A 19,292-nucleotide genomic window follows, 5' to 3' on the forward strand; every position below is an offset into this window, starting at 1 on the left:
TCAAGTGCATGATGCCTTTTGACATATCTTGCTAACACAAGTACTTTGGATTTGGAGTTTGTTCCATTGACCTCTTCATGATCTTCTATATTAAGCTTGGGTCCCACTATCTATGGCTTGGGTCCATCAGACTTGGTTCACTCTGGCAACAACTTGGTAGCTTTTGACTATGAATCAAGTCCTTTAGACTATGACTTAGGTTACACTGGATGTACCTCAATATCTTTAGCAAATTTTGGGGAATCGAGAGGTGAAGCTTCCTAACTTCTATATAGATTATGCAATTTATCAGGTTTATAATACACTAACCTTCTATAATCCTTAGGTTCTTTACTACTTTCCTCTTCACTCTTTTCTACAAACTCATTAGAATAATTAATATTTATCTTCTCAGCTGGCTAGAACCAAAAAACAATTTAATTGAACTCAATATGCCAAAACAAGAAAATCCTTCGTTAGCTGACTCTGCTCGATAGATACTAACTCAAAGTGATTTTAATATGTTACTCAAGTGAACTTGATTAAAACTACATATTCACAAAGTTCCTTTGGTAACTGAGTGAGCTTGGTTAACAATGGTTCCATCTAGCATTTCCTTTATTAATCGAGTGAGCTCAGTTAACAATCAACTTTTGCAAACTTTCCTTTGTCATCCGAGTGAACTCAGTAGACATTGTTTTCTAAACTCAACAAACATAGGAAACTATATTTAATGCTTGAGTGAGCTCAACATACACTGACTGGTAATGATATGACATTTTGTGTAACATCAAAGAGAATACACAACTAATCAATTGTTTCCAATAATTAGACCCTCTCTATGCCCTAATGAGGATAGGAGGTTAGGACATGATTGGAGGAGTGTTTTCCTTTTTGAGAATTCTTCAATCATAAGAGTTTATAGCTGACCCAACCTCCTCATGTTTTTCCTAGGCACATTCCAGAGAGAATGGGGATTGTTGAATTCCTTTGGCAACTAATTATGATGAACCCGAAATATTTGGGACCTACAATCGAAGAAGGATCCATTGTATGCAGAAATGTCAAAGTAGGAGATTTTTTTATAGGAAAGGATGTAGTGGAAGAATTAGATAAATTTATGAGAGAATTCCTATTGCATTTAACTCCTTCTAGGACCTATGATCCTAATGATCTTGTCAGGCATGTCCTAAAGTAGATGAGAAAGTTTAACCTACCCAATAGCAAGCCCTGTTGGGAAGAGGACACAATCATGAATTTCTTGGAGATAGAGGAATTTAGAGATAGTACTCTAAAATGGAAAGAAATAATGAGAATTGAAGAGGAGATGAAAAGAGCATATCCCTCCTTCAAAGGTGTCTATCATGAGGAGGGGTATTTGAATAGATTTAATAAATACCTCAACAATTTTGAAAAAATAATGTCTTGGGTGCCCCAAAAGATTAGAGATAGAATAGCACCTGAATCTCCTAAGAAGGATGATATCATTGAAATTGATGATGAAGAGGATCAACCAGAAAGTTCTTCTTGGGCTCTAGATGGCAGGAAGAAGAAGAAATTGATTGAGATCCTAGACACAACAAGGGATAAATCCCTACAAATCATGCCAAGGGGGACCAAATAATTTGATGATATTAGACATAAATTCCTAATAAAGAAGGCCAATCAACATAAAATAATCCCTAATAAACTCAAGCTTGAAGCAAGAATGATAGATGAAAGAATCATCCAAGCTCAAGAGTTTATGAAGGATGATGAATTCATAAATTTTGAGGAGTTCAAATCTTTCTTTTTTAAGGTTTAAAAAAATGAACTCACTCCACAATTGTAGCCAGGAGACTCATAGGAAAAGGTTGTAGAATAGGTGCAAAAGTTGCAAGAATATAATCCAAATAGTGAGACCCTCACTATAGATGAAGCTAGAGAGCTAGTAAAGAGAAGTGGAATGTTGCTCTCCCCTAGATGGGAGATAAGATCATCTTTCATGCTAGATCAAATAAGAAGACAAAGGAAATATATCTCATTTGAGGAGACTCATATTGTTGGAGAACTACAAGGGTCTGATTTCAACATTGACACCAAGATAATGGCAATCTGGAGTATGGCCCCTAAGTCTAACTTGGCAAGATTGATGGAAGTCAGATATTCTCCCCAAGGAAATGTGATATTTTGGAATGTCACTACTACATTAAGTGAGTAGATACAAAACATGGTGAACAAATTTTCACTCACAAGGAAGAGCAAGATGGATATGCTAGAAGAGAAGCTATTTTAGACCTATAGCATATCCATTGAAACAAGTAAGAAGTACAAGGAAGAAATGAAGAAGATGTATCCCCACAAGAATAAAGTGATAACTTTGAAAAATGTAACAAGTTTGATCATAAAGGTTAAAGATCAAGAGACCCAAACAGATGTTGATGCATCAAATGTGGGTATGAATCAACAAATAGAGGTAAAATAGTTAGAAGTAGGAAAATAAGTAGAAGTCAAGACAATGGCGAGTATGCTCTTACATAAAATAAATTCCCTTAAACAAGCTTAACAAAACCTCCATAGTAGTTACATTGCATTATAGGGAGTAGAATATCAGTGTTCAAAAGCATTATATTCTCTTTCTCCATTGTTCACTAAGTGGGGCCCATACATTCCATTTTTTGATAGGTTGATCCCAATTTTGTGACAGAAAAAAGAATCTCGCAAGGAGATCATCATTTCCACAAGGAAAATGATAAATAGGTTTAGGAAGTTGAATGCATTTTTTTCTAGAAAGATGCAATTAATAAATAATAAAATGAAGAGCATTACCAATGGTACACTTGGTTTCATTGAGAAGATTTCTGATGATGACAATAAATTAAGAGAGTTGAAAGAATGGTCAAATTGTTTTGAAAATATCTTGAAGCATGAAATATTTATTGCTTACAGTAATAGAGAAACTAATATTGTAATAAATTTTGATATTATTGATATTTTGTATAAGCTTGAAGTAGATATCAATAAAATAGTTGCAGAGGTGTGGGATTTAATAGATGCTAAATGGAATAAGCTCCTAAATGAGTTGAATATAGTTAGAAAAGCCACCTAGCCAGAGGAGGAATCAAATATTACCATCTAGGAGGTTATAGTAGACATAAAGGCAATTCCATCTGGAGATAGTGATTGAACAAGATATGAAAAGTCAAAGTAATAGGAAGAGGGAGGACAACTATATGATAGAGTTACCTTATCTTTCAGTTCACCTATTATAGGTATTCTCTCATTTCAAAAAACAAAGTTGATCCTGAACATCCAAAATGACAACTATTCAAATTTTGGCTATCTCCATCTTTCTTTTTGTAACTATTTTGTCTTATTTGAAAAAAGTATTACTGTATCTAGTTTTTGAACACATGTCCTCCCATCTAAAGCTTGTTTCAATCCTCATTCTATAGAAGGATTTCCAAGATGTCAAGTGAGGGTCTGAGTTTCATTTTGTTGAACTAAGTCTTGTTCATTCTTGAGTTGGTCCATATGTATACTGTATAAGTTTTTTTCCAGAAGATAGAATGAAAAAAGTTAACAATTGCTAGTCTAATTGAATTTTCTTCTAATAGGAATTGGCATTTAATTGTATATGTTTCAAAGAAAGTAATACAGAAATATAGAGAGTTGGCTATACATTTTATATCTTGTCTCTTCTTTTTTTGTCATTTAATTCTCTAAGATTTAATGGCAAAGTTTTACTATGTCTCAATTGTAATTCATTTTGAATTATATTTCAATTCACATTCTACTTATAATGTAAAATGGGTTTGGAATAATTTCTTGGTTTGCAAAGAATATTTTGATAAGTATGAGATCTAAAACTGTACATTGATATTTTTACCACAAAGTATAAAGATAGATCCAAAAGTAAATGTCAAATTCCTATGAGTTAATAGCCCAATAGATAAGACACTGGTCATCCATTAAAATTGATCTGATTTGGAATGTCTACATGGTACAAATCATTTATAAATAAATCCTTTTATATTTTACTATTGTAGATCCAAAAAGTGAGCTTGTACTTGACTCATGGAGTTTTAGGGTTTGATATAATAGTCAATTATCATTTCTTTTATAGTCCTAGAATTAGAAGAATTAAGGCTAACTTATCTTCTATAAGGGAATTCATGTTGATATTTTGAGTCTTAAAGAGATAAAGAGTAATTTATTAGGTATACATGCCTAAATTTTGCAGAGTTCAAAGTGGAGAATACATCATAGAGTCTTGTCAGTTGGTCCTTTTGATTTGATTTTTAGAATACCCATCATGGTTTCTAGCTAAATGATCAAAACATAGTCAAAGAAGATTTAGAGGATGTTGGCACAAGCAAAAATGAGAAAATATTGAAATCTATTTTTTCAGTATTTTCTATATTCTAGTATTTTGCATTTTCGAAGGCCTCCAAGGCATTTCTAGGCGTTGGTAGTGCTTGAATTATGACTACAAACAATAAATGTAAAACTCTAAAAGATCTTTCCATAAATTTTGATGGTTCATAATTTTGATATATGAGTAGAAAGGTATGACTTCTATAAGTAGACATAAATTTTAATATATATTTTTATAGTTTTTATAGTTGTTAGAATTTATTTTGTAATTAATTAGCTTGTGAACTTTTCATTTTCATATCCAAGGGATAATGGTGACCCTTAAGATCCATCAAACTTTTATAAAATCTATTTTTTGAAATGAATGGATCAATTTTTGGCTTGTAGAACATCTACTATTGTATTTTAACTATTTTTCAATTTAGTCACAATACTATAGGTTTTACACTAGGTATTGTAACCTAAATTTATAATTTAGATTAGTGGTATTAGAGCCTAGTTCACTCATGTATGTCCCATTGTATGTAGTCAACTTATCAAAGGTTTGTATTGGCCACGAGAGATCTCTTAGATTATCTTCCTTTGAGATGCACACGGTCATAGATGGAAAAAAAATCATCGAAAGAGATAGATGAATCCTTCAAAACATTGGTAGAAGAGGCGTTAAATAAACAATGTGAAGAAATGATGTAGCAATTTTCACAGATGCTAGAAAAATGAGAGTTACATGCCAGTCCAAGCAATTCAAAATTTGGCAGGAAAACCCCATTCAAGGTGCAAGTAAATTTTTACATTCCAACCTTTCAAGGAAAAATTGATGCAGATGTTGTTGATGACTAGTTGTCCGAATTAGAGAGGTATTTTTGTGTTAATAATTTCTTAGATATTGAAAAGATAACCTTCGCCCTACTCAAAGCTGAGAATCATGTGAAGTTGGCATGGGAGGTACACTTCACAATTGAAGAAACCCAAGGATCTCAAGATGGACATGAATTTTCTATGTTATTTGAAGGAAAATCCACATGGGAAGAATTTATAGAGCATATAAAATAGAAATATTACCCTAAGGATACCTATGAAAAAAAAAATATGCCTTACTCCTAGATAAACCTTGGCTTTCAATTTCAATGGATTTTATGTCTAGTTTTCCTACTACAAAACATGGGCATGATTATATATATGTTGTAGTTGAAAGATTTTCAAAAATGGAAATTTTGATGGCTTGTAGAAAGGCAATCTTTGCTGAAGAAACTGCAAAATTCTTTTTTAAGCATGTTTGGGTTCATTTTGGGCTACCAAAAAGCATTATTTTAGATAGAGATAGTTGCTTTCTTAGTAAATTTTGGTCTTCACTATCGGAAATGATGGACACAAAAGTAACAAAGTCTACTACTTTCCACCCTCAAATAGATGGTCAAATAGAGGTTGTTAATCAAATGATTATTCAAATCTTGTGTATGTATCACTCCAAACATCCTTGTACATGGGATGAGAGCCTTCCCTATGTATAAAATAGCTACAATAAGGCAATTCATAGTTCAACTGGCCATAGCCCATTTGAAGTTTGTCTCAGATATCAGCCCTTAGCACCACTAAATGTTTCTATTCCTATTATGCAACCTAACTTGGTACCATGCTTCAAGGAGAAGGATAAAGAAATGAAGTACATTGATAGAATTCATTATTTGTAGTAGCAAGTTCATGAAATTTTGGAGCAAACCATGAAGAAGTATAAATAAAGGCATGATGAGCATCAAACTCCTCATAATTTTTAGGTTGGGGATATGGTATGGTTGCATTTCTAGAAGGAACACTTACAAGGCCCTCATGGAAAGCTTCTACTAGAAAAATTAGTCCACCAAGATAACTGGGGGGGGGTGTGAATTAGTTATCCAATAATTAAAACATTTATCAACCATAAACAATCTTATTTATTCAACAAAAGTAAACAACAACCATACAAAGATGCACATGCACAATTACATTAGATATGCTAACTAGGGAAACCCTTGATCAGAGGGAAAACCTTAGTAGGAATGATGCCCACAAGATGATGTACTAATATAAATATTCCTTGTTAGAGGATGGACCCTGTTAAGATTCTATTACAAAATTTAGTATATATGAGTCCCTTTTAGGAGACTCTAAATCCTTGTTAGAAGATTCCAACCTTGTTAGGAGTTGTAGAAGATAGAAGGACCCATTGTCCAAATAGCTTCTAGAGCAAGATCACTGAACTCACTGTCCAATTGATCTCTCAACTATTCCTTGTAGAATGATTGTATGTACTAAACTTTAACTTATTTCCTCTATCTTTTCAATTGGACCAATCACTATCAGACCTTGTAGTTCAGGTCACAAACCTCAAATCCAAGTATCAAACTTTGGATCACACAATAAAATATTGGCAATGGAATTTCCTTCACTTCCACTTTGCTCTTCTTATCTTTTCATTACACTCTTTGTGCTTCTTAAAATCATTCACATTACACCATCCATGATAAAGGAAAATGTCATTTCTTTCTACTGAATCCATAAAAAAATTCCATGAGTTAGTTGTTACACCTTCTCAATTAATTATTATAGGACCACATTAAGAATATGTTACACTTAGCAATAACATTAATCTTTTGCATGCAACTTGAATAAATTTTTGTACATATAACATTATCATGAGTGAGTTTATCCACGTCCTCAACCACATGTCTTCCTCACATCTTTAACTTTGACTTCTTAGAATAACAAATCTGATAAGAGATATAACAAGTTTACCAGAACATGCCTTTGTAAACTCTATCTCAAAATAGTCTTCACTAAAACTTTCTTAACTTCTTCTAGACTTAATATCTTATGCTTCCAATGTTAGCTGTATATACTAGACACACAATATAATCTCCCTTTAACCTCACTACTAAAAGAACTCAACAATATGTCTGTATAAACTTGATCTTTACCTCTGTTCTTCTATTAGATACCATAGAAAATTGCTATGTTGACATCAATGACAAACACAGTCATGAATGTAACATATCATCATGATAATAATCTAATCATGGTTCTAAAATATTCCCCCATAGGAATGTCATCATCATTCATGCTTCCAACAATCTCCCCATTTGGCATTGATGGTAACATAGATGAAAAACATCTAGTTCCAAGAATACAAAAGACTATTAAATTTTTTTTTCAAATTCTCTTAATCAATCATTTTCAAATCCTCTTTATCAATCATTCTCCCCCATTGATATACCTCAATGTGCTTTACATCAAACTATTTTTTCATGCTATACTTCTCCTACTATACTTCTTTCCAACTAATTTTCCAAACATGATGTACTTGTTTTCCATGCTTTCTAAACTATTTTTCCATGTTGTACTTGTTTTTCATGCTATACTTCTACCCCATTGACATCAATTTCAAAGGTTCCAGCAACAATCAAACTCTACAACAACTATATTTGACTAGCCCAAGTGTCCAAAGATACTATTCAAAAACAACATCCAACAAGAGTCCTAGATGACTTTGTCCATCACAAATACTCCCCCATATAGGAAGCATCAACATTCGATCCAACTAAAAAATAGTGCTCTATTATAGTGGACTAATGGACTCTTGCATCATCTACTCTAATGTAGGAAGGAAAATAACCCCTATCATACCTCACTTATACTCAAAAGTCTCTTTGGGAAGAGGCTTAGTGAAAATATCTACAATCTTCTCTTTGGTGTTTACATACTCCAATCTAATTTCCTTTTCTGCAACTTTCTCTCTCAAAATGTGATACTTGATAGAAATGTTTTTGGTCTTAGAATGCAACACTATATTCTTAGACATATTTACTCTGCTTGTGTTGTCAGAATGTATGCCAATAGGTTCACTGAATTCTATCCTTATATCCTACAACATTTGCTTCATCCAAACAACTTGATTACAATTTCTTGTTGCTGCAACATATTCTACTTTCACTGTACTTTGGGAGATACAGTCCTACTTTTTTCTTATCCAAGAAACCAATCTTCCTCCAAGAAAGAAGGCTCTATCACTGGCGCTCTTTCTATCATCCATACTACCAGCCCAATCAACATTAGTATAAGAATATAGAGTGAAATCATTAGATCTATATAGCACAATCTAAACCCTAGCATTCCTTTTAGGTATCTAAATATCCTTTTGACTATTGCATAATGTGCTTCTTTGGGATCAACTTGGAATCTTGCAACAATTCCAACTACATTTACTATATCTGGCCTTGTGTGAGTTAGATATTGCAATTCTCCAATCATAGATCTATACTTTTTCTTCTCAATAGTAGGTGTCTTATCTTTTGTAGATAACTTGTGTCTAGTTACCATAAGTGTTCCAATGGCTATACATGTTTCCAAACCAAACCTTTTCAATATATCTTTCAAATACTTAGTCTGAGAAATAAAGATTCCTTCTTTATTCTGCACAATCTATAATCCTAGAAAATATTTCATTTCTCCTATTGTGCTCATTTCAAATTCCTTTTTAATTTATTCTACAAACTTATCACTTTCTTCATCATTTCCTCCAAATATGGTATCATAAACCAATATTAGCAAAATCATCAATCCATCATCAATTTCTTTCTAATAGAGATTACTATCTGCCATACCTTTTCTATATCCAAGCTTAGTCAAATACTTGTCTAACCTTGCATACCAAGTTCTGAGTGCTTGCTTCAAACCATACAATGATTTTTTCAATTTGCATCCTATGTCCTTGTCATTTGTTAAAGGACAATCTTTCAGCTATTCTATGTATACCTCTTTTTCAAGTTCTCAATTAAAAAATGTTGACTTGGCATCCATATGATATACTTTGAATTTCTTATATGCTGCATATACTAAGAATAACCTTATTGCTTCTATTCTTGCCACAAGTGCATAGGTTTCATCATAGTTTATTCCTTCTTGCTATGAATAACCTTTACATACCAATCTTTCCTTGTTCCTTACAACCTTGCCTTGTTCATTTATCTTGTTCTTGAATACCCATTTAGTTCCTATCACATTCTTATCTAATGGTCTAGGGACCAATTCCCATGTCTCATTCTTAACTATCTTATCCAATTCAGTTTAGATATGTAGTGTTATCAATTATGTTTTAAATATTTCTCACAATTGTGAGTGGAAACTCTCTAAAGGATCTCTGAACCAGTGTAGATCAGTTACCTATAATTGTTTTCAAGTGTTTTTAGTTGAATTAGATAGATCTAAAAGTTGTGTAATTTTTTTTTTAAAACAAGAAGAGATATCTATATAAGTTTCTGACCAATGATTTTGGAAGTGTTGTTTTATTTTCTATCATAAGAGTTTTTAAATAACAAGAAATGAATCATAGCTATGATTTCATTTAGTTCTCCTCTAGGAGATGGAAACTTATGATTAGTGGTGTGAGGAATTGTGATCAGCACCAGGCCAATGAGAAGATCAATGTTTTCAGCAGCAAGACTTGAGGTATTTTATATTTTCATGTGATTCTTGTTTCATGAAAGTGAGTTATACATATGTGTTCTCCATCAAGTGCAGTTTCAACACTAAGAAGAGGAGAATAGTGTGATAAGTTTAATACACTTCATTAGATCAAGTTTCATCCGGTTGTATTTAAGTTGGTGAAGTGTGTTTGAAGTTGAGATTGGTAGAAGGGTGTAGATCTACTACAATTAATGAATACTAAAAGTAATCTTGGTGATTGAGCTTTAAGTTTAAAGGATTTCAAGATTCATTTCACCTAAGATGCAGCTGGTTAGTGAAGTTCCTAGATCCATTTCTACCAAGCAGTATATGCCATTAAGTTTTAATGGTATTCATGGTTTCCCAAATGCCATTCCTAATGATGTTAAGAAATGTTTGCCTAAGTTTAATGGGAACTATCTTGTTTCAGCTAGTCATCATGTTGAGTTATTCAGTGATTTGATGGGTGACTATGAGATTGCTCATGAGGATGTGTACATGAAGTTATTTGTTCAAACCTTAGAAGGTGATACTAGAGACCGGTTTTCTTTTCTACCAACACATTCTATTTCATAATGGGGTGAGTTGCATTCGGCTTTCATGGAGCAATTTAGAGAAAGGGTAAGCATATCTGATTCTTATGATAAGTTCTTGAGGATTCACATTGAGTTTGATGAATTTGTACCTCAATTCAACATCAGATTTGCAAAAGTTTTGAATGAAATCCCTGAGAATTATAGACCCAATGATCAAATGTGTTTAGTTGTATATTTTTATGCATTTGACAAGAAAATGAATTATCTACTAAGGGATAAAGAACCACCGACATTATATTAGGCTTTTATGACCACTAGGAATATTGAAAATAATATGAAGTATGGATTGATTATAGGTCATTTTGCTATGAATGATTGTCGGTATAATTTTTTTGAAAGAAAAGTGGAATATAGTGTTGATTCTTCAGTTTCAAATAAGAATATCAACACCCCTATAATGTATAATCAGATTGAAATTTCAAATCAGAATGTGTGTGTAGAGAAGAATGAGTTTATTGCAGATAGAGACACATGTGTTCATGATGTTATAGTAGTAGGATGTATTTCAGACATTGATATGGTTCAACACTATGATGATTTTATGAATCAAAGTTTAGTTACAGTAGTAAGTTCTTCTCATGATAATTATATGTATGATGATGTAACTAATGCTTCAAATTTTGAGGATGCTGCACCTATATCTCAGTCTTGTGCAAGTGAGGAGACTGAAAGTTATCTCCTTGATCATGAATTTGGTGCTATTGATATAAAATGCCATAGATAGATAGCATAAGAAGAAGAATATGAAATACACTTATCTCAGTTACAGCCAGAAGAAAAAAGCACACATGTTTGTAATGTTTCAGTAGTAGATCGTAAGGTGAATTCACTTGACTAGTCAGATATGTAAGAAATGAATTCTCTTATTGAGAGATTGCATTATATTGAGAATGTTATAAAGGTTGAAGTTGAAAGACATTCATATCAATATGAGTACGAAAAAGCTAAAAGTTATCTTCCAAGTGATAATGAAGTTGTTGATTCAATGTATTGTGAAGAAGCCTGATGTGAAGACAATGATGAGAGTGGTTACTCAAGTCAAGAAGAGGACAATTCTAGTACATGTTCATCTTCATGTGAATCAGATGCAAATTGGGAAGAAGAAAGCAATGATGGGAGTGAGTTATTCTTATGTCAATAAAGGTATGAGTTCCATTTCTAAATCTGAAAATTAAGTTTCATTTTAGAGTTATACAAGTCAGCTAGATGTTGAAAGCTATGAAGATTTGTCTACATAATATGAGGATAAAGAGTTTGTTAATAAGAATGGATTACCTAATTGTGTAGATGAATTTCTTGAGAATGAATGCAGTGATGATCAGTATATGAGTGATCCTAAGGTTAATGCATCAATGCCTATTGGTAAGATAAATAATGATAGGTTTGCAAGACATTTGAATCACCTACATGAAGACAATGGAAGTAACTTGTATTTGTATTCCACATGCTTCATTGATGAAGTAGAAAGTGAGTCTGCATGTAGTCATGATTTTTCTTCACATACTGAAAGTCTCCATGAAGAAAAAATGGGTAATGGTTTTAAAGTGTATACTAACGCTTTATATGATGAGAATCCTGATGATGATTAGCCCATTTTTTGTCAAAATGTTCAAAGAGGGTCATTGCATGGAGTTATCAATCCTTTATTTGAAGAGCACATGGATGGTTTAGATTTAGTTAAGGATGATTTTGATGATGATACTTTATCCTAATACTATGAGAAATCGGATTTTTCTTCTTTCGAGTTTGATAGTGAAATTGATGATTATGTTGTATCTGATGAGATAGATGACAAGGTGTTTGACGAAGTTGTTTTTGAAAATCAGTATGCACCTTGCAATGAGTTTTATGATGAACTCTCTAATGTGAAAACTAATCTATTTGATGATTGTGAAGAACCATTTGGAGATTGTGGATTAGCTTCAGATTCTACTATTGATGACATGTGTGAGTACAAGTTAGAGTGTTCATTTGAGTATCATCCGGTTATACATAAGGATGCATATTTTCAAGGTTTGTGTGACCTTTTTCCCCATGTTGAGTATGATGCCTTCAAATTCAAAGTTGATAACATGCATAAATCAGTAAATGAAGAGGATTTTCAGTTTCAGTTTGATATATTTGAGCATGTTGATCAGTACTTTCATAATGAACAAGTTGTAGAAAATGAAGCTAGTTGTTATATGCATTATGAAAGTGAAGTTGTAGATTCAGTTTTACCAAGAGAGTTGATTCATGATGCTAATCTGATTGGTGAAATTGATAGAAGAAATATTTCCACTTTACCTCATACAAGTTTAGATGAGAATTAGGTCTTTGACAGAGGTAAAGGTTTTTGTTAAAGTTCGGTGGCCCAGGGCCATCGTGTGTACATAGTAGGAGTAGTTGTCTTTGCTTTCAAAAAGTTGTTCGAGAGAGAAGTTTTTGAAGTCAGGTGTGTGGTCTGCTTCTCCTAGAGATCTAAAATCTTGCCATGCCCACAAGTAACATGCATCCCCAAATAGAGCCACTGTTGGTGCTCAAAATTGTAGCCCAAATTTTGAGCACTGTTGAGAAAATTGAGCCCTATAAATGCTTTTAAATGAGATTGTACCTGATTGTACCTTGAGACCCCTAAGGTGTTTAATGTTTCTAACACCCTACATTCAGTGCATCTAAGTGTTCTATGAAGTTAAATTGTCATTTTGAGTCATTCTGTGAAGTCTTGTTTTGAGCAAATTTCAATTTTGCATTTTACCATGAGTGTCAAACAACGACAGGAGGCTGTGTTTGTGATTGAATATCTTGCACCCAAAAATATTTCAGAAATCACTACTTTGGGAGTGTCTAGCATCCATATCTAAGAACCTATATTTTAGATTTTGAGTTGTTTTGAATCTGTTTGCCTAGGTTTTGAATCCCTCAAAGTTGGTCAGTTATCAATGTCATGCTGATATGAAATGTTCAGAATTCTAGGAAGCCCTGTTGGACCTATAATAACTTTTGACCAGTTGATCAAAATGTTGAAATTCCTTTGCATTGCATTGTAAAGGTTAGAGACTTGTTATGTTTCAAGTTTCAGCTCATGAAAAATCTGTTTGATCAGCTTTCAAATGTGATTCCAAATGCAATTTCTATCTTTTTACTAGTGTCAGCAAATGCAGATTGATTGGAACCCCTATTCGTGACGTTATATCTTGAGATATGTGATTGGTGAGGTCAAATGGATTGTAGCACTATGCTATCCTCTAAAAATACTTTAGGTGTGCCGATTTTCAAGTCATGATGAATCCATTTGCAAAAAATGTTTTCTATTAGTGTTTCCAGTTTGCAAAATCTGAGTAGCTCACTTTGACTAATCACCATTTGTGCCCTATTATTTTTCATGAGCCCAAATCATAGATCCATACTCTCCTCATGATAGAGAATCAATGCCCTAGTTTTCATGATCCCATGTGTCAGTTTGCCCAGTTTTCCAAGCCAAATCTGAACCTAGTTTATTACTTTTTGACTTGTTTACTTGCAGGTAATTCTGAGGAGGCAACTTTGACAACAAATATCTTTTAACTCTAAATTCTTCATGAGATGATATTTGATGGGGTAGAAGTGTGCAAAAAATAGACTCCATGTGCCAGTTTTGAGAGCCCAGTCAGATGTTTGGTTCAATTTTTAAGGCTAGTCAAAGGACCTCCCGGCGCAAAAGTGATAGGTTGCAAAAAGGGATAAAATGAGGGTTCATTAATCGAACTTGTTTCTAATTAGTTTGAGATGATCAGTGGATCAATCTAAGAATCTAGTTGTTTGAAAAGAAATTTTTTTTTTAGTCAAACCCACTTTGGGGTGAAAATTTTTGCAAGTTGAGGTCCTTGATTATCCAGTGTAGTTCTAGTGTTGTTAAATCTATTGGTTTGAAAATAGCTTGGATGCAACTTTTTCTTCCATTAATGGCTATATCAAGCATGATAGTCTCAAGCTCTTTTGAATCTCCAACAATGGCCATGACATCCAATATGATGACTTCCAACATTGGGTTCATATGAAGGTTTTAAAATAATTAACTCGCTAAGTTTTTGAGGAGAAATTTTAAGCTACTATGACATTTATTGCATGTATGACTGATATAACGAACATAGAAGATCCTTAAAGTTTGAACGCAATCAACATATGTCATGGTAACTCACTTAGCTAGATCTGACTATGTGTAGCCACAACCTACAATAAAAAACCTTATGCTTTGATAAGGAGTCTCCATGCTAATAAAAAGGGGGGCCAATGGAGTAGCCCACGTAGGCAGAATAGCCCATGGCTTCAAAGATTGAGATGCAAAAAGAACATTATATATAATTTAAAAGATTCTTCATAGATGATCCAAATCTAAATGGGAATTTATATGGATGATCAAATTTCAAGTCTTGTGGAGATAATCCAGCAATGAATGCATGGTGGCCCAAGGGTGCTCTCCAACTCCAAGCAATATACCACTTGTTTGCACTCATTCAAAGCACTTAGGAAGGCACTCACACAATACCAAGGAAGTCTACGCAAGTAAAAATAAATGGAGTCCCCATGCTATGAGAAGGGGGGAGTGGTTTTCTCTATGTCCATGCAAAAGCAAAATACCCCCATGTATGTCAAAAGTCCAAACATGCAAACAAGGTAGTCCATGCTTTGAAAAGAGACTCAGCAAAGAAAGCTACAATCCACACTCGTAGCAGGGGAGGGCAGGGCATTTGGAAGGAAACATCAAGAATATAAAAGGAGCAGCCTCATGTCAAAGCCATAGGACACAAATGCATCTGAAAGAACCTCCAAATGCAGAGTAAGCTGACGCCAGTTGAAGAAGATGTACTTCACAATAGGTAAATGAGAGAATTTGCATGCTGCAACAAAATAAAATGAAACTTTACACATTTACAGAGACCCTGCACTAGTCAATATAAAGCCTATGCCAATCCAAAACATAGAATCCATGGCAATTAAAAAGGAAAAACAAGCTGCTCTTAAAGAAGAGGAAGCTGTTCACATAGAGAAAAAAGGGGATAACAATGGGCCTTTATCCCACATTGCCCATGGGAAGACTTTTTAAGTCCTTAAATACTATTCCACACTCAACATAGAGTGTGTTAAGAGAAGAGCCTTTTTGAAAGGCTACGACTTGTATAAGGGCCCCACTCATCTGACCAACATGGAGGTACAACACATAAGTTTTGAACAAATGAAAATATAGAGTATGATGATATCAGCAATGTTACAAGCAACTGAAAAAGTCTCAAAATCTAGTGGCCGCTACCTCACTAGCCAAAAAATCCCAAGTTTTCTGGCTAGTGACATAGCGAGTCGTAGAAAAACCATGAAAATATGGTAGACATCTGTGGGTCCTATGTGGCAGCGTAAATGAGCCAACATGTGACAAGTGGCAACTGGCTTGATGACTAGGTAGTGATGTGGGAAAATTTGGACCAATCACAAGGTGCCATGTGGCACGTAATCTGAGACAAGTTGTGATGCAGCAAGCAAGTCTCAAGAATGCACCAGATCGCATCACGTGGTGGATCCAATGGATGTCGCTATGTCGCTAAGGTGAAGTTGCATGCCAATTAGCATAGTGACATAGCGACCATGACATGGTATGTTGACATGGCGATGAGTAGGACCAACAATGTAGTGACATGGCACAGTGAGGTGGTAGAATAGAAGACCAATTAGATCGTGACATGTGTCACCAAGGTAGTCAATAGGTTTGACCCGAATAGAGAATGGTAGAGATTTTTGGAAAATTCAAATTTTAATATTCTATTAATTTCCCCCCAAAAATCATCGTTCAGTTCCTTTTTAATAAAGTTGGAGTTTTTATATAGTTAAAACTATATAAAAGGGATAAATTTTTGCAAAATGCCATGGAAACCATGAATAGAGGCCTAATTTTCAAACGGCCATAACAGGGCCTATTTTCATCTAAAATAGGCATTCCAATATACCATCGGAATCAGAACAAGATGAACTTTCCAAATTTGAAGTCAATTTTTGCACAGGTCCTCACTAGTTCGCACTATAGGCCAATTTTTAAAATTTGGGGTATTGGTGACAGAATAAGAAAATTTGATCACTAAGCACCAGAGTTTGTTAAAGAGCATATTTGAAGACCTTTTGAAGCCTGATTGTGGTAAAAATAAGCTAGAAAAGAATATATTGCATTCTAATGGTTATATTCAACTGATTTTCACTTTTTACCGTGAATTCATTTTAAAATCAAAATCAGTTACATTCTTTTCTCATCAGATTTCTAAGATTTTTCTGCCTTGTAGAGGCCAAATGATGGGTTTTGATATGCAGTTGAAGAGAGAGGGTAGAAAGAGATTTTTTCATCTTCTTGGGAAGGAAATTTGAGTGGACACCTATCAGTTGCAAAAGAGATCCGTGAATTCACTTCTTCCTATATCATTCCCTTTCTTTCTTATTGTACAGGTTCCAGTTTTTGGAGAAAAAACCACTCACTACTGTGATACTAGGTTTTGGTTCCAGTTTTTGATGTGTTCCCATGATTGTGACACCATTTCTTTCAACAATATTCTCTTGTATGAATAGCAGTAGAAGGATAATATAGATAGTTCAGATCTATTAGGTGTTTTCATGTTTTCATTTCATGCATATGGTTGTATTGTTTCAAAGAAATTAATACAAAGAACAACAGGTTGAATTTCATCTTGAATCTTATCTCTTATCTCAGTGAGCTTCAATGTTTTACGATCTTTGAACAAAGAGCCTAGATCGTAGTTGAAGTCCCTTAAGGCTGTATGTTGTCTTATTATTGCTTATAACTCAAGGGGTTATGTAAATGCTTTAGTGAATCAATAGGGTTGCAGGTTTATTGAGAAGGATATCATGTAAGAATGAGGTTTGGATTGATCACATATGTTTATTTACAAGGTAAATAGATAGATCATATATCTAAATATATACATAAGTATTAGATATCTATATGTATGCATTTGATTCATGGATTTTCCCAATAGATTAGGCACTAGTCAGCTACAGGATCATTAAAGTCTTATTGCTGCATATCTGAGGGTTTCTTGAATTCAACATTATTAATCAAATGTTCTTTCCATTTTATGTTGAAGAGCTAGAATAGTTTAACCCTCACTCAGCTTATGAGATTCATAGATTAGCATTTAGCTACTATAGATCTGTGTCATTTCATGAGTTATTAGGAGATATAAGGCATTTTCATCTGTAATAAATAGATTCAATGATATGTTTTACACTGGTGTGATATCAATTAAATCTGAGGTTTACCTGCCTAGGTCTTGCAGAGCCTGAAGTAGAAGAAGGGTCATGCCTTATAGTTGGCCCAAGATTACAGTCAGATGCATTCATCATAGGAATTTGCTAGCCTTAGATGCATTTGTCTAGTTTCTTGGTTGTTTGTAAAACTGTTAAATCAGGAACCAACAACTACCATGGAAACTTTATCATATTCATTGAAGCATTTACCTAATTCATTGAATTAAAAGCAATTTTGAAAATGATATAGAACTTAACATAAATACATTCAATTGAACAAGTTTTGCTTATGTAATTTCAAAATAACCATGTAATAAATTTGGAGACAAGATTCAAGAAGAAAAAATATGGGGAAAACTCATCTTTAAATTAATTTCCTTTGAAAATTGTATAAAAATTGTAATAGAACTCAAAATGAATCAAGCTAAGACATCAAGATCCTGTACATCAATGTATTCTCAGATACTTACAAAGAAAATACATCAAATAGTTTACATCAAGACTAGATTGAACACCACTTAGTAAAATCTAAAATTATATAATGACTCATACCCCTTTCTCTAGCCTTGGGATCTCACTTATATAGTATGAGATGCAACAAGCTTCAAGCATAGAGAAACTGATAGTTGTTCTAAAGATAGAAAAATATCTACAATGTTACTATCATAAAAAACAAAAAATTGTGCAACAAGAAAAACTTTACATCATAATATTCTTTTGTGGGACCATTTTCTATTACCCATTTTTCCAAAGGGGTGTCATGATTGGCCTTGCTATTTTTGGACTTGAGATATTCCATCCGTGACCTCTTGAATTGATAGATTGACAATCACCATTGGTTGCTCTATTGCCAACTCATCACTTTGGGGCTCCACTCAACTACAATTGGTTGCTTTTTCTTGTCCTCTTCTACTTTTACTAATGTATCAATTATTTTTACTTCATCTTGTTCCATCTCTTCATCATTAGTTTTAGCATATTCTAACTACTTTTCATGAACTAAATCTGCCACCCACTTGTCAAAAAGTGTGTCATCTAGCCAATAAAAATATAGAATATCATGTTGTGTTTTCATCACATACTCTCTAATTTTGTTAGTCTAAACAAAATCTTGTCTTAAAGAATCAAAGAATAACTGAACCTTCATAACTTCTTCAGTCATGGCTTCCCACCATGCATTTCCTTTTTTATTTATTACCTCATTCATTCGTAGGCATAATAAATCATTTAGTTCTTGGGCCCATTCATCTTTATTTTTTAGCTTATCCTTTTTGTGTATAGCATGTTGAAATAGCTCAAAATTGACACTCTTATACTTGTCAAGATAGCTTATGATTCTCCTTTGCAATGCAACTCTTATATCATCAAAATCTCACATATCATTGCTTAAATCATAAATTTTCTCTCTATGCTCATAAGATGAAAAAATAATAGAAAAACAAAAAAGAGTAACATCCTTATTTCTTCTAATCCATTTGTTGACAATTGGCTTAAAAGCATCATCGCCTACTTTCAACTCTTCCCATGTATTTAATACCTTTGTTAGCTATTCATAGAAGGATGGCCAATCAATTTAATATACTAAATACATAATAGCTTCCCTCAACCTATCCTCATATT

The sequence above is a fragment of the Cupressus sempervirens genome, chromosome 8, assembly GCF_028749045.1.
Source record: "Cupressus sempervirens isolate cs-2001-9-10 chromosome 8, ASM2874904v1, whole genome shotgun sequence".
Taxonomy (NCBI): domain Eukaryota; kingdom Viridiplantae; phylum Streptophyta; class Pinopsida; order Cupressales; family Cupressaceae; genus Cupressus; species Cupressus sempervirens.